The sequence below is a fragment of the Astatotilapia calliptera genome, chromosome 7 (genome assembly GCF_964374335.1).
Source record: "Astatotilapia calliptera chromosome 7, fAstCal68.1, whole genome shotgun sequence".
In the NCBI taxonomy this organism is placed as follows: Eukaryota; Metazoa; Chordata; class Actinopteri; order Cichliformes; family Cichlidae; genus Astatotilapia; species Astatotilapia calliptera.
In genome coordinates this window covers 51,031,280-51,043,836 of record NC_137428.1, presented here as the reverse complement: position 1 = coordinate 51,043,836, position 12,557 = coordinate 51,031,280, and the positions used below count along the sequence as shown (strand labels likewise).

The 12,557-nt window shown below is 42.3% G+C and overlaps 1 protein-coding gene across 6 annotated transcripts in view; it reads right to left on the bottom strand.

The window, feature by feature from the left end:
• pparab (peroxisome proliferator-activated receptor alpha b) overlaps positions 1 to 12,557 on the bottom strand; it is an 85,777-nt gene that overhangs the window by 42,330 nt on the left and 30,890 nt on the right. For 2 of the 6 annotated variants that reach the window (XM_080303798.1, XM_080303800.1), the window contains 2 exons: positions 11,906 to 11,983; positions 1,895 to 2,028 (listed from right to left, as the gene is read on the bottom strand). The exons of 1 other annotated variant lie outside the window; for it this stretch is intronic. The gene's annotated coding sequence lies outside the window, so the exon portion shown is untranslated. Of the gene's footprint in view, positions 1 to 1,894; positions 2,029 to 4,381; positions 5,663 to 11,905; positions 11,984 to 12,557 lie in introns of those variants that run through there. 3 more of the 6 variants (XM_080303799.1, XM_080303803.1, XM_080303804.1) reach the window with 2 other exon arrangements.

The window sequence follows — 12,557 nt, the reverse complement described above, 5'->3', positions numbered from 1 at the left end:
CTTGTGCTCTGGAGTTTTAGAACACACCGAGGTCCCCGGCTGATCCCAGGATGCCACTTGTGTTTCCAATATTTCTCGAAAGATAAAGAGGTCAGAACAGACCAATGGCGTTCCACGATTTTGCATAGTGCCGTTTAAGTTCTGCCTTTTCTCATAAGAGACCAGCACTGTATGTAAACTGTATGTAAAGTTTACCTCAGGAAGATAGTTTGAAAACCAAAGGAGCTTCAAAAGTTTGAAACATCCGATGAGAGAATAAACCAAAGAAGAGAACACCAAGGAGCAATGATCAATCACCTTATTTTTTATTATTAATTTTGAAGCAAAAAAATAAAAAAAAAATCTGAGTCAAAGACATTTTCCTTACTGCACAGACTTTACCTGCTGGTTCCTTCCGCTGCTATCGTCTGATTTGACATCTTTGTATAAAATTTCTTAGACTCAGGTGATTCATGTGGTTTAGTTTGTCAATATGGAGTTTTTTTTAATGATATGAACAAAATGCCTCCTGATGTGTGTGAATGGTGAAGTATTGCTGCCCTTCAGGGAAGGCAGTAGGTTGTATAGTTATCTCCTGATTGGGCAAAATCACTACCCTGAAACCACACAACCTACTACCTCACCCCGTACGAACATCAGTAAAGGCCCTACAGGCTGGGTAAAATCTTTGGTAATGATAAAAGCGTTATGATGACATATACAATCTGTAAATGAATATACAGAATTTGACAAAAACCATACCTACATGAAAAGCAAACACTGAGATTTTTGTCGAGTTTTAATTACTAAAACCCCCCAAATTGTGATGATTTCTTTTAGATTTTTACAAGTGCAAAGAAAATGAACAAAGAGACTGGCGGCTAAACAGGAGGAACCTTTGGAAATGATTATGCAGCGCAAAGTGTCTGCTGAGATATGAAGAGGACATTTTTGCTGTTGTTGTGTTTTACACAAAAAGAATGAACGCTTACAATGAAAACACAGTTGTACTTTATTGGCAATCAACGACTTCCACAAAGCGGCTACAGTCCTTAATAACTTTCTGCTATCAAACTCGGGCTACTGAGCCGTTAGCAAGCAGTGCGTCGATCTGGATCCGTGCACTCCACCAAAGGCATCTGACGACATTACAGCCACTTCAGGAAAGACAGTAAGTTGTATAGTTATCTGACAGGAAGGGTACGACCCTAAAACTATACAACCTACTACCTCACCCCAAAGGACAGTCTTTAAAAACAAAGTCCTTTCAGGTCCCCGTTCATGCAGGTAATCCGCTTTGACAAGGCTCACTGAACACAGAACAGCGGTTATGATTCACAGAAACATGCCACTCTCCTCTGGGACACCTCACCACCACGGCCAGAGTCTGTGCGCTCAAAACACAATGTGACAACTGGGTCTCCGGGTTCATGGCCCGGGCTGAGGGGGGTAATTCAAATGACCCAACAAGGCACACATGTCTCAAGCAAATTGCGCAGCCAAGACATTTCCATATTCAAATGCAACCAGTAAATAACTTAAATGGTATATTCATAATGAACATTGTATAGCAAACACGCTAACCTCAAAAACACTCAGAAACATTATTATATTCACAAATATCACATAGCTTTTAGAAGCTAGGGTGGGTGTGGCCAGTCACATGACAAATAAGCAAATATCATTTTAGATCAAGTTCTGGCAAACCTATATACTATTAAGATCAGTGTTCAAAGTAACGTATATTAAACAGAGCTATGCTGTTTCCAGTTTGGCAGCACTGTTTCCTGTGGTTCTGAGCGATAACCTTGCTCACTAAAGTTGAGAGTGGGAGAGCTCAAGCTAGCTCATATCCTGGCCCACATGTGTGGAGCAGAGGTCTGCAGCTGCTGCTGCCTCCGTTAATGTTTCTCACCTGCTATATAACATGCATCGAGAAAAGGGGCTGGAAGGGCCCACTGGCCTATAACCTCCTCCCTCCATCATGGTTTCAGCAGCATGTCAGGTAGTCTCCATGTGGAAAAACCCAAGAGGGAAAATCTGTTACTTCTGCAACAAAGACAAAAGGGGAAACAGAAAAATACTCCTGCATGATGACTTTTAGATTTGACATATGTGAGATCAATTGCAAACACTGCAGCCAGTTCAAACGCTGCATTTTGGACCTTTGGGTGAAGACGTGTCTGGCTTTGCTTGCAGTTTGTATATGGGGGTTATATTTATTTACAGTGCGGTTCATGCTCATGTGTTCTTTGATAAAACCACACCATTGTGCGTGTTTCGTGCCATACAGTCGGCTGATTACTGTATATAATCTAATGTACTGGGAAGACAGAAGTGTACAGCACAGCACAATACAAAGCAGTATGTCTTGAGCTGAGAGGCCCCATTGCGTCTGCTCAGTGGTGAGTCTGAGGTTCCCTGCATTATTCAACACCACCTTACTTACACCATAGAGCTGTGGGTTGTAAATATGCGCAGGCACACACCTGTACAGTATAACAGACACAAAAGGACTAAACAGATACTTTGCAGACAGAAACAACCTGAGAGAAGAAATATGGCAACCTACAGTTAGCACACATATACATTTGCACACACATTTAGTAATGACAAACGGAGCTTGCATAATTTACAAGGACTTAATTTACTTATGATGGACAACACTTAAATTCATATATTTAGATGCTCTAGAATAACACTGCTTTGCAGAAGGCCTGAACTTAGAACAAACTCCACTGCGGAGCTCAACTTGCAATGATTTTAGGACCTAAATCATAGAGAAAACCGTATGCTAAAGCATATACCTCATTTTATTTTGCAGTCCTGCAAAACTCTCTGTGGCGCGGGGCCCAGACTTCATAATGTAGGGTCAAGACACATTGTCCTCTACATCTGCTGATTGAACATACTTTAATCTAATATAGTATATGACCCTGGGGTCCCGACCAATAAATAATGAAAAATATCATTTTCAAGTGAAGTCAGAGCCAGTTGCTATCTTCCAGTGACAGGAAAATATTCACGCTTACACCCACGCACATGTACTGTAGAGAACTAACATGAAATGCAAGCATATATACACACACCCACAGGTCCATACTCATGTTGCACACTTGTTTTTTTTTTACCGCAGTTATAGAGGACAATCTGGAACTCTTCTTTGGTTGTCGTGCAAACTCAACAAGCTGGCTCTGTAACTAAAGTACTGCTTCAGCCTCACACTTCCCTCAGCTCAAGTTCTGCTTTCTGCACATCTTTGCCTCACAATGTCCCATAAAACACATATATGGATGCACACGTGAAACCAAATCTCATACAGAAGGTCACAGTTTGAAACACATGCACATAAGCTTGGAAAAAGGAAGTAAGGTAAAACATTTTGCTGATTTATCTAATCATATTTTCACACAGTGTTCACAGCAAAGCTAGGCGCTGCTTAAAAACTCACTTTAACTTAATCACACTTGAGTCTAAGTGCTACATTGCCAATCAGTTCAGCTATAACCTTGCAACCTGATCTTTGAGGTTCTGGTGGTTTAAGGTCAGCGAGTGGGTAGATTTTTTTTAAAGACCACTTTAATGTAATATCCAACCTCAGATTCTTATTATTCATTCCTGCAAATTACAAATTTCCATCATGTTTTGTCGTTTTACTGACCACTCAAAGCTTTACTGTATCTCATCTATTCTGCACTTATAGAACATACCAGCATGAATATACTGTCGTTCATTACCAGAACCTTCTGGCTGTGAGGCAGCAGTATTAACCTCAACAACATTGTATCACCGACATAAAAGATGGTTACAGAAAGAAATGTTAGTATATATTAAATGCTCTTCATTTACCTAAAATAAATAAATGATAATACAAACCACTACAACAGTAAAATCAATATTTAAACCTTCTCGCCTTTTATTTGGTCACAGTCAAGACTGACTTCTGATGTTTCACCATAAAAGCTAGAGGTGACAGTGCAGTAGCACTAGCAATGTAGTTTTTACTGCAAGGGGATATTTCTGGCACTCAGAAGGATCTACAAAGTTCATTAAAGTCATGCAATTTGCATTTTTTGTTTCTATACTTATGTATAGAGGCAAATAGTTGACTTTTGGCCAAAGATGTAATAAAGTTTACGACGCACAAGTACAACTATGTTGCATATCCAGTGACCTAGTCAAACCGACGAGATCTGCAAGTAGCACGAAATTTCAAGCGGTAAATTTGAAATCATATGCTTACTTATTGGCTAATATCTAATCAGACAATTACTACATCATCTGTACTGAAAGTCAATGTGGACACAGGTTTTCTATGGCATTCATTTAACCGTTTGTTTGATAACCAAAAACTACCAGGCCAACCTTCAAGAATAATAAAATAAAACAAAAAGCTTCTTACTTGCCACAAGGGGTCACCACAGCAGGTGGCTCTGCATACTTTGTCAGAGTTAGATGCTAGATACAAGCCCTAAAGGGATGTATGTCTCCAGCTGGAACTGAACAAGTGCCCTTTGACTTCCCAAGCATATGTGTTAACCACTACACCACTGGAGGGTCTTCCTCGTGTACAAAAATCCTGATGGGTAAAAAAAAAGAAAAAAAGAAAATACAATAATATCTATAAAAAACATTGTATTCAGGGTAAAAAGATCACTCACACACTACACTATAGTTCAACTTTGCAAGTACACCCATACACACTCAACATGGTGACATTAGTGTACAGTCTCTAGTCACAAATGATGTGGTCAGAAATACCTGTTTTTCTTTTTATGTCCTGCTGCAGCAGAAGTGGTGCAGACACGAGGAATCTTGTAGATAGACAGGGTGGACTATTCACCCCCCACCACCCTCAATACAGATAGCACAGCAGTCATGACCCATCTATTTATACCAGGGCCAAGGGGCAGGCAGCAGTAGGAGGAGGACAGGAGCTGGGGGAAGAGGAGAGGCTGCTTGGGCAGGTCCTGTTACACATGCCAGGGGGAATGGCTGGGGCAAGCCACAGGGGGATTCTGCTCAAAGTCAGACAGGCTGACCTCCCCGTCACCTCTGCATGAGGCAGATACTGAGCTTGCAAACCTTGTGCAAGTGTGTGTTAGGAATGAAAGAACAGGGAGTTCAAAGTTCACATCAATAAGTTTGAATGTACAGTGTGTGCATAGCGCGTGTTTGTGATGCTGCAAGAACACATTAGCGCATGTGCACTGAACGCACTTGACACTTGTGGTGTTTGTGCATGCAGATGAGCAAATGCATACATGTGCAAGTGTGCATGTACTCACGCCAACGTGGTTAAAGTGTGTGTCTGCCTGTAAGACTGCGAGATGAACTGGCCCCACTGACTTATACCCCTCCAACCCCTCCATCCCGCAGCAGAGCCATAAACATGCCAGGTGAGGAGGGCTGGATTAGGCAAACTTAGCTCATTCCAGTGTGGCCCTGCGGCCCCAACTCTAGGGGTAAAAAACAAATGAGACCCCAATCACTGTAATGACAATGTACACAGCAGGGGTTTCCCACACCACTCAGCCCAACCTTGCCAGCTGCTTCTCATCTCTCTCACGCAGTGTACAATTGCACATACACAAAGAAACATCCACACATTTGCATGCATATACACACAGGCTGCAGGATGCACAGCAAGACGAAAACGGACTTTTAATTCATTTGAAAGCCTGATGCTTAGCCTTGCCCACCCCAGCTGTAAAACTCAGAAACTAGTCTTACTTGTTATCACATATCGTCCACCTGGGCCTCACACAGAGTTTCTGTCTGATTTCTCAGACTTTTTATCTGATTTTAGTTCTCAGCTCAGATAAAATAATTATTGTGGGTGATTTTAACATCCATGTAGATGCTAAAAATGACAGCCTCAACATGGCATTTAATCTGTTATTAGACTCAATTGGCTTCTCTCAAAATGTAAAAGAACCCACCCACCACTTAACTTGAAAGGGGCCTTTAACATATGGCATAGAAACTGAACATTTAACAGTGTTTCCTGAAAACCCTCTCCTGTCTGATCCTTTCCTGATAACATTTACATTTACAATAATTGATTACACAGCGGTGGAGAGTAGACTTTATCACAGTAGATGTCTTTCTGAAAGCGCTGTAACTAAGTTTAAGAATATAATCCACCCACTGTTATCATCTTCAATGCCCTGTACCAACATAGAGCAGAGCAGCTACCTGAACGCTACTCCAACAGAGGTCGATTATCTTGTTAATAATTCTACCTCCTCACTACGTACGACTCTGGATACTGTAGCTCCAGTGAAAACTAAGGTCTCAAATCAGAAGTACCTGACTCCGTGGTATAATTCTCAAACACATAGTCTAAAGCAGATTACTCGTAAGCTGGAGAGGAAATGGTGTGTCACAAATTTAGAGGATCATCATTTAGCCTGGAGAAATAGTTTGTTGCTTTATAAGAAAGCCCTCCACAAAGCCAGAACATCTTACTATTCATCACTGATTGAAGAAAATAAGAACAACCCCAGGTTTCTCTTCAGCACTGTAGCCAGGCTGACAAAAACTCAGAGCACTGTTGAGCCAACAATTCCTTCAACGCTAACTAGTAATGACTTCATGAACTTCTTCACAAATAAAATTCTTATCATTAGAGGAAAAATGACCAATAATCATCCCATAGATGTAATATTATCTACAGCTACTCTTAGTACCATTAATATTCATTTAGACTCTTTTTCTCCAATTGATCTTTCTGAGTTAACTTCAATAATTACTTCCTCCAAACCATCAACGTGTCTTTTAGACCCCATTCCTACAAAACTGCTCAAAGAAGTCCTGCCATTAATTAATTCTTCGATCTTAAATATGATCAATCTATCTCTAATAATCGGCTATGTACCACAGGCCTACAAGGTGGCTGTAGTTAAACCTTTACTCAGACCCAGCAGTCTTAGCTAATTATAGGCCAATCTCCAACCTTGCTTTCATATCAAAAATCCTTGAAAGAGTAGTTGTCAAACAGCTAACAGATCATCTGCAGAGGAATGGTTTATTTGAAGAGTTTCAGTCAGGTTTCAGAGCTCATCACAGCACAGAAACAGCTTTAGTGAAGGTTACAAATGATCTTCTTATGGCCTCTGACAGTGGACTCATCTCTGTGCTTGTCCTGCTAGACCTTAGTGCAGTGTTTGATACTGTTGACCATAATATCCTATTAGAGCAATTAGAACATGCTGTAGGTATTACAGGTACTGCACTGCAGTGGTTTGAATCATATCTATCTAATAGACTCCAATTTGTACATGTAAATAGAGAGTCCTCTTCACACACTGAGGTTAATTATGGAGTTCCACAGGGTTCAGTGCTAGGACCAATTCTGTTTACACTATACATGCTTCCCCTTAGGCAGTATCATTAGAAGACATAGCATAAATTTTCACTGCTATGCAGATGACACCCAGCTCTATCTGTCCATGAAGCCAGATAACACACACCAATTAGTTAAACTGCAGGAATGTCTTAAAGACATAAAGACCTGGATGACCGCTAACTTTCTGCTTCTTAATTCAGATAAAACTGAGGTTATTGTACTCGGCCCTGAAAAGCTTAGAAATATGGTATCTAATCAGATTCTTACTCTGGATGGCATTACCTTGGCCTCCAGTAACGCTGTGAGGAACCTTGGAGTCATTTTTGACCAGGACATGTCCTTCAACGCACATATTAAACAAATATGTAAGGCTGCTTTCATCCATTTGCACAACATCTCTAAAATTAGAAATATCCTGTCTCAGAGTGACGCTGAAAAACTAGTTCATGCATTTATTACTTCCAGGCTGGACTACTGTAATTCATTATTATCAGGATGTCCAAAAAACTCACTGAAAAGCCTTCAGCTAATCCAAAATGCTGCAGCAAGAGTCCTGACAGGGACTAGAAAGAGAGAACATATTTCTCCTGTTTTGGCTTCCTTTCATTGGCTTCCTGTTAAATCCAGAATTGAATTCAAAATCCTGCTCCTCACATGCAAGGTCTTAAATAATCAGGCCCTATCTTATCTTAATGACCTTGTAGTACCATATCACCCTATTAGAGCACTTCGCTCTCGCTCTGCAGGCCTACTTGTTGTTCCTAGAGTATTTAAAAGTAGAATAGGAGGGAGAGCCTTCAGTTTTCAGGCCCCTCTTCTCTGGAACCAGCTTCCAGTTTGGATTCGGGAGACAGACACTATCTCTACTTTCAAGATCAGGCTTAAAACTTTCCTTTTTGCTAAAGCATATAGTTAGGGCTGGACCAGGTGACCCTGAATCCTCCCTTAGTTATGCTGCAATAGATGTAGGCTGTCGGGGGATTCCCATGGTGCATTGAGTTTTTCCTTTCCAGTCACCTTTCGCACTCACTATGTGTTAATAGACCTCTCTGCATTGAATCATATCTGTTATTAACCTCTGTCTCTCTTCCACAGCATGTCTTTATCCTGTCTTCCTTCTCTCACCCCAACCGGTCGCAGCAGATGGCCGCCCCTCCCTGAGCCTGAGCCGGAGGTTTCTTCCTGTTAAAAGGGAGTTTTTCCTTCCCACTGTCGCCAAAGTGCTTGCTCATAGGGGGTCATATGATTGTTGGGTTTTTCTCTGTATCTATGAAGCGCCTTGAGGCGACTTTTGTTGTGATTTGGCGCTATATAAATAAAACTGAATTGAATTGAATTGAAGACAAAGGTCTACCCAGAAAAAAAGCTTGAAAGCAGGTGTCTCACACTGTCGCAAATCTGGGCCCCCTGAGTAATGGTGCCTGTCTATGTTTTCAATGACTCTACAGATTATTGCTCAAGACATTCAAAATTACAGTTATCAGAGGGCACTTAACAATGAGAATTTATTATTTATTCAAAGGTGGATGGTTGGTTTTATTTTGCATAGGTGGTACAGAAGTGCATGATTTCACTTTAAAATGATGTTAACCCTCACGTTATGCTTTGTGGGGTTATTTCTATGTATGCTCCCTCACCTTCTTCTTCTTAGGACACTGGTATTTTTATAGATACAGGTCTTAAGAAACTTGAACTGTGTTAGTTTCCCATAGTGGGTTACGTTGATACCGAGTTAAATAAATGTATAAAAATACAAAAAAAGTAACCTTTTTTTGCTCATCGAAGTCAAAGTCTTAATCTTCGTATTGCCACTCTAAAGAGCTCTGGTGAAATGTGCACTGCCATGTGGCTGCTGGTGACCTGCAAGGCCTCTGTCTATTAGAGGAAGGCTATAGCTCTGACACGTCTACATGCACTGTGTTCAGCGCCGGCCTGCTCGCAGGGCCCCTTTCAAATGGGCAGTGCCCCTTTGAGCGGCATCTGTCACCAGCTATATTTAGAGGGTTGAACAAATACCTTTCTCCCTGAATATGAACTTCAGCTGACAGACAGCAGGCCAGAGCAGGCAGACGGGGATCTGCACAGTTTGTAACCTTCAAGAGCCTGTAACTCTCAGGCTACAGCTGCGTTTAGTCAGGCTCACCGCTGAAATCTAACGCTGTAAATACAGCGCAGTCAACCATAGTTAGCATTGATTTGGCAGAAGGTTTTAGCACCAGTTCCTACAGTTCCAGGATAGCTGCCAGCATAAATGGGAATATACAGTTATATATCCTGATAACAACTTTTAATACCCCCCCCCCCACACACACACACACACCTACCCACACCTAAACAGTGAGGTATAAAAGAAAAATGACTGAATGAACTGCTGTGCCTTCAATCGCCTTCAATGCTTTGAAGATTGCTACGTTTCTGCCTATAGGGGTTTGTGCGTGTGACAGTACAAGTGAGGCAGCCAGTGTGTGACTACATGACCCTGTTGCATGGCCATCTGCTCCATATAACCATAAACAAATGCAGGCAGGCACAGCTTCACAGTATTATTTCCAAGAGGTCTAGGCCGGTAAATGTATTCAAGCTTTGGTCTCTGGGTAGATGTTGTAGTGATATGCCCTAGAAGCAGGCCGCGGTTATGCAACAGGATTCATAATTCATACTACAAACACAACATGGAGGCCTCTCTGTCCCATATGCAAGCACATGGGCAGATTAAGGAGTGAGCAGTCAAAGGGTACAGAGTGCATTCGGAGCTGCCGCTGACTGAGTGGCTGTCTCATAGAGAACGTGTATGTGACAGGCCTAAATAGGCCAGGTTTTACTGCCAGAGGGACCTCTGCTATATTTTGCACCTACTGTCTAAATCAGTTACATGGCAGCAGTGAGGCACAATGATACAGTGAGGGAGGTTTTATAACACTTGACGCTATTAACAGGTACAACCCGATGAATGGTGTCAATCTGCTCATTTATTTTCTGGTCATTTACAATATAGCTGATGTTTGCTGTTTTTCCGTGGAACACTTTAGCCCCTTTCTTCACACACACACACACACACACACACACACACACACACACACACACACACACACACACACACATGTATAACAAAGTTCTTGGAGCTGGTGCGATGAGGTTCATCCAACCTTGCAATTTCAAGCAAGTCTTTTTTCCCTCTGCTTTTTAGGTCAATTTTGCTTTTTCTAACATAATTTCTGCTTTTATGACTTTACAATAATTATATTATGTATGATTTTTTTTCTCCCAACCCCAGACTTTTTCTTCTTCTTTTCTTTAACTCGCTGTTGCAATACTGGGCTGTTAACCTGAAACAGTCCCAGAAGCAAAGCAAACAAAAATTAAAAAAAAGAAATGGTGTGTGTCATTTCAGACTTGTAGTGGGGGATCAAGAGAGCTTTATACACCTACTGAACACCTGCTTTAGTGTCTGTGGGCTGTAAATGAGAGAAGGGCTTTAATAAAATCTGCACTTATAATCAAACGTGGAGCGCACACAGAATTCCAGAGCCGCAGGCAGCCAGTCACTATAGCTATAGATTGCAGGGTGGTGCCTGGGGTTACTAAGTCCGTACAATACAGCCGCAGTTATGGGCTGAAGCTCCAGCTCGGTGCACTGTGGTTAGGGTGGAGACAGGTTAAAAAGCAGAGGTTAAAGATTTTATCCATTCACTGGCTTTAAGTAGCTACAAGACAGCAGGTTATGTTGAGAGAAAGCAGGCGGGGCTTGGAGGCAACGCGCAAGGGTGCGACACAACTGTGGCCACTGCCAGCGCACATTTGCCCCTATGAAAAAAAAGGCCCTGTTTATGGTGTCCACTCGAGGTCAGCTTGTTGAAAAGAGGAGCTGGAAGTGATCCAGAGTGGAGGCCGCTTGATTTTTATCTAATCAGCCAACAACAATTAAAACATTTCCCCATAAGAAATAGGCACGCTAATTGTCCTGTCACTGTACATTAGAGCGCTACTCTTCCTCAATTTGCACACCTTTTCACAGTTTATTAGACTTTATTCCCCCCTTTTCCCCCTGAACCCAGCATCCAGTTGCACCCACTTTGTTCTTTCCCACTTTACTCTGTTCTTCTGCTACCTGACTACTTTGGCAGCGATGCACAAAATGGCGGCAGGGAGCTGAGAGCTGGAAGGCACAGAGTGGAAGCCATTTTCCAACAGTTTCAGGACCATAGGGAGAGAGAGGGAGAGTCAAGTCGTTGTCTAGCAGGCAGTTCGGATAAGTGTTTTCTGCGCATGTGCGCGAAAAGATTATCTTTGCTTTGTTTGTTTTTTCTTTCTTAATGTGCTGCGCTAATAAAGCCATCGGGACCTTGGCCTTTCTAAAAAAAGGGATAAAGGCCCAACACATTATGATTTTAATCTGTTCCAGGCTCACAAAGAGAAAGAAAATACATGTAGACAAAGCGGAGACGTAATCTGCACTGCGTTTAATTACAGGCCCCTATCTCAATGAAATTGAAATGCAAGACAATCCAACAGCATCAGAATACATCATCCTGCACAAAAAAGCCCAAAACATTTCTAACACGTTGGGGTACTTACAATCGGCAGTGTGTGTTTGCATAATTTCTCTCTCTGGCCAAAACTGTTTGCGCTTGGAGATCAAAACTGTCTCACTGCCTACGAGAAGGAAAGACAGAGGGGGGGGGGGGGGGGGGAATGGAGTGAGAGACAATTTACAGCAACGTAAACAGAGAGGAAGTGAAAAACACAATCGAGAGGAGCGGAGACAGAGAGCCTGATCGGTTGAGTAGCCAGCAGCAGCAGTAGCAGCGGCAGAGGGCTGTAGGGTCTTTTCTCTGTAGCCTGTTTACTAATAAGCTCACCTTACACTTCTGCCTGGCCAAGAAAGCTCATTAGCGAAACATGTAACACACCGCACCCTCTCTGCTGGCCTGTACACCGGCCAACTCTTACTGCCGCATGCTCACCCTACACCAACACACCCGCACACTTCACACGCACACAAGCTCCTCTGTGGCCTCGGCCTCGCCCGGTAGCGCCCACTCGCTGCATACATGTGCACGCTTTGGCACACCGTGTTACCGAAAGCCCACAGTGTCATATGCGTGGGTGAAGTGGTGCATCTGCACGTACTTGTGAGTCTAATAAGTCTTTTTTCGTTTTTTTTCTTTTACACATGCAGCATAGTATGCTCGGTTCGCAGAAGAGGGCATGTGCGGGCTGCGCAGAG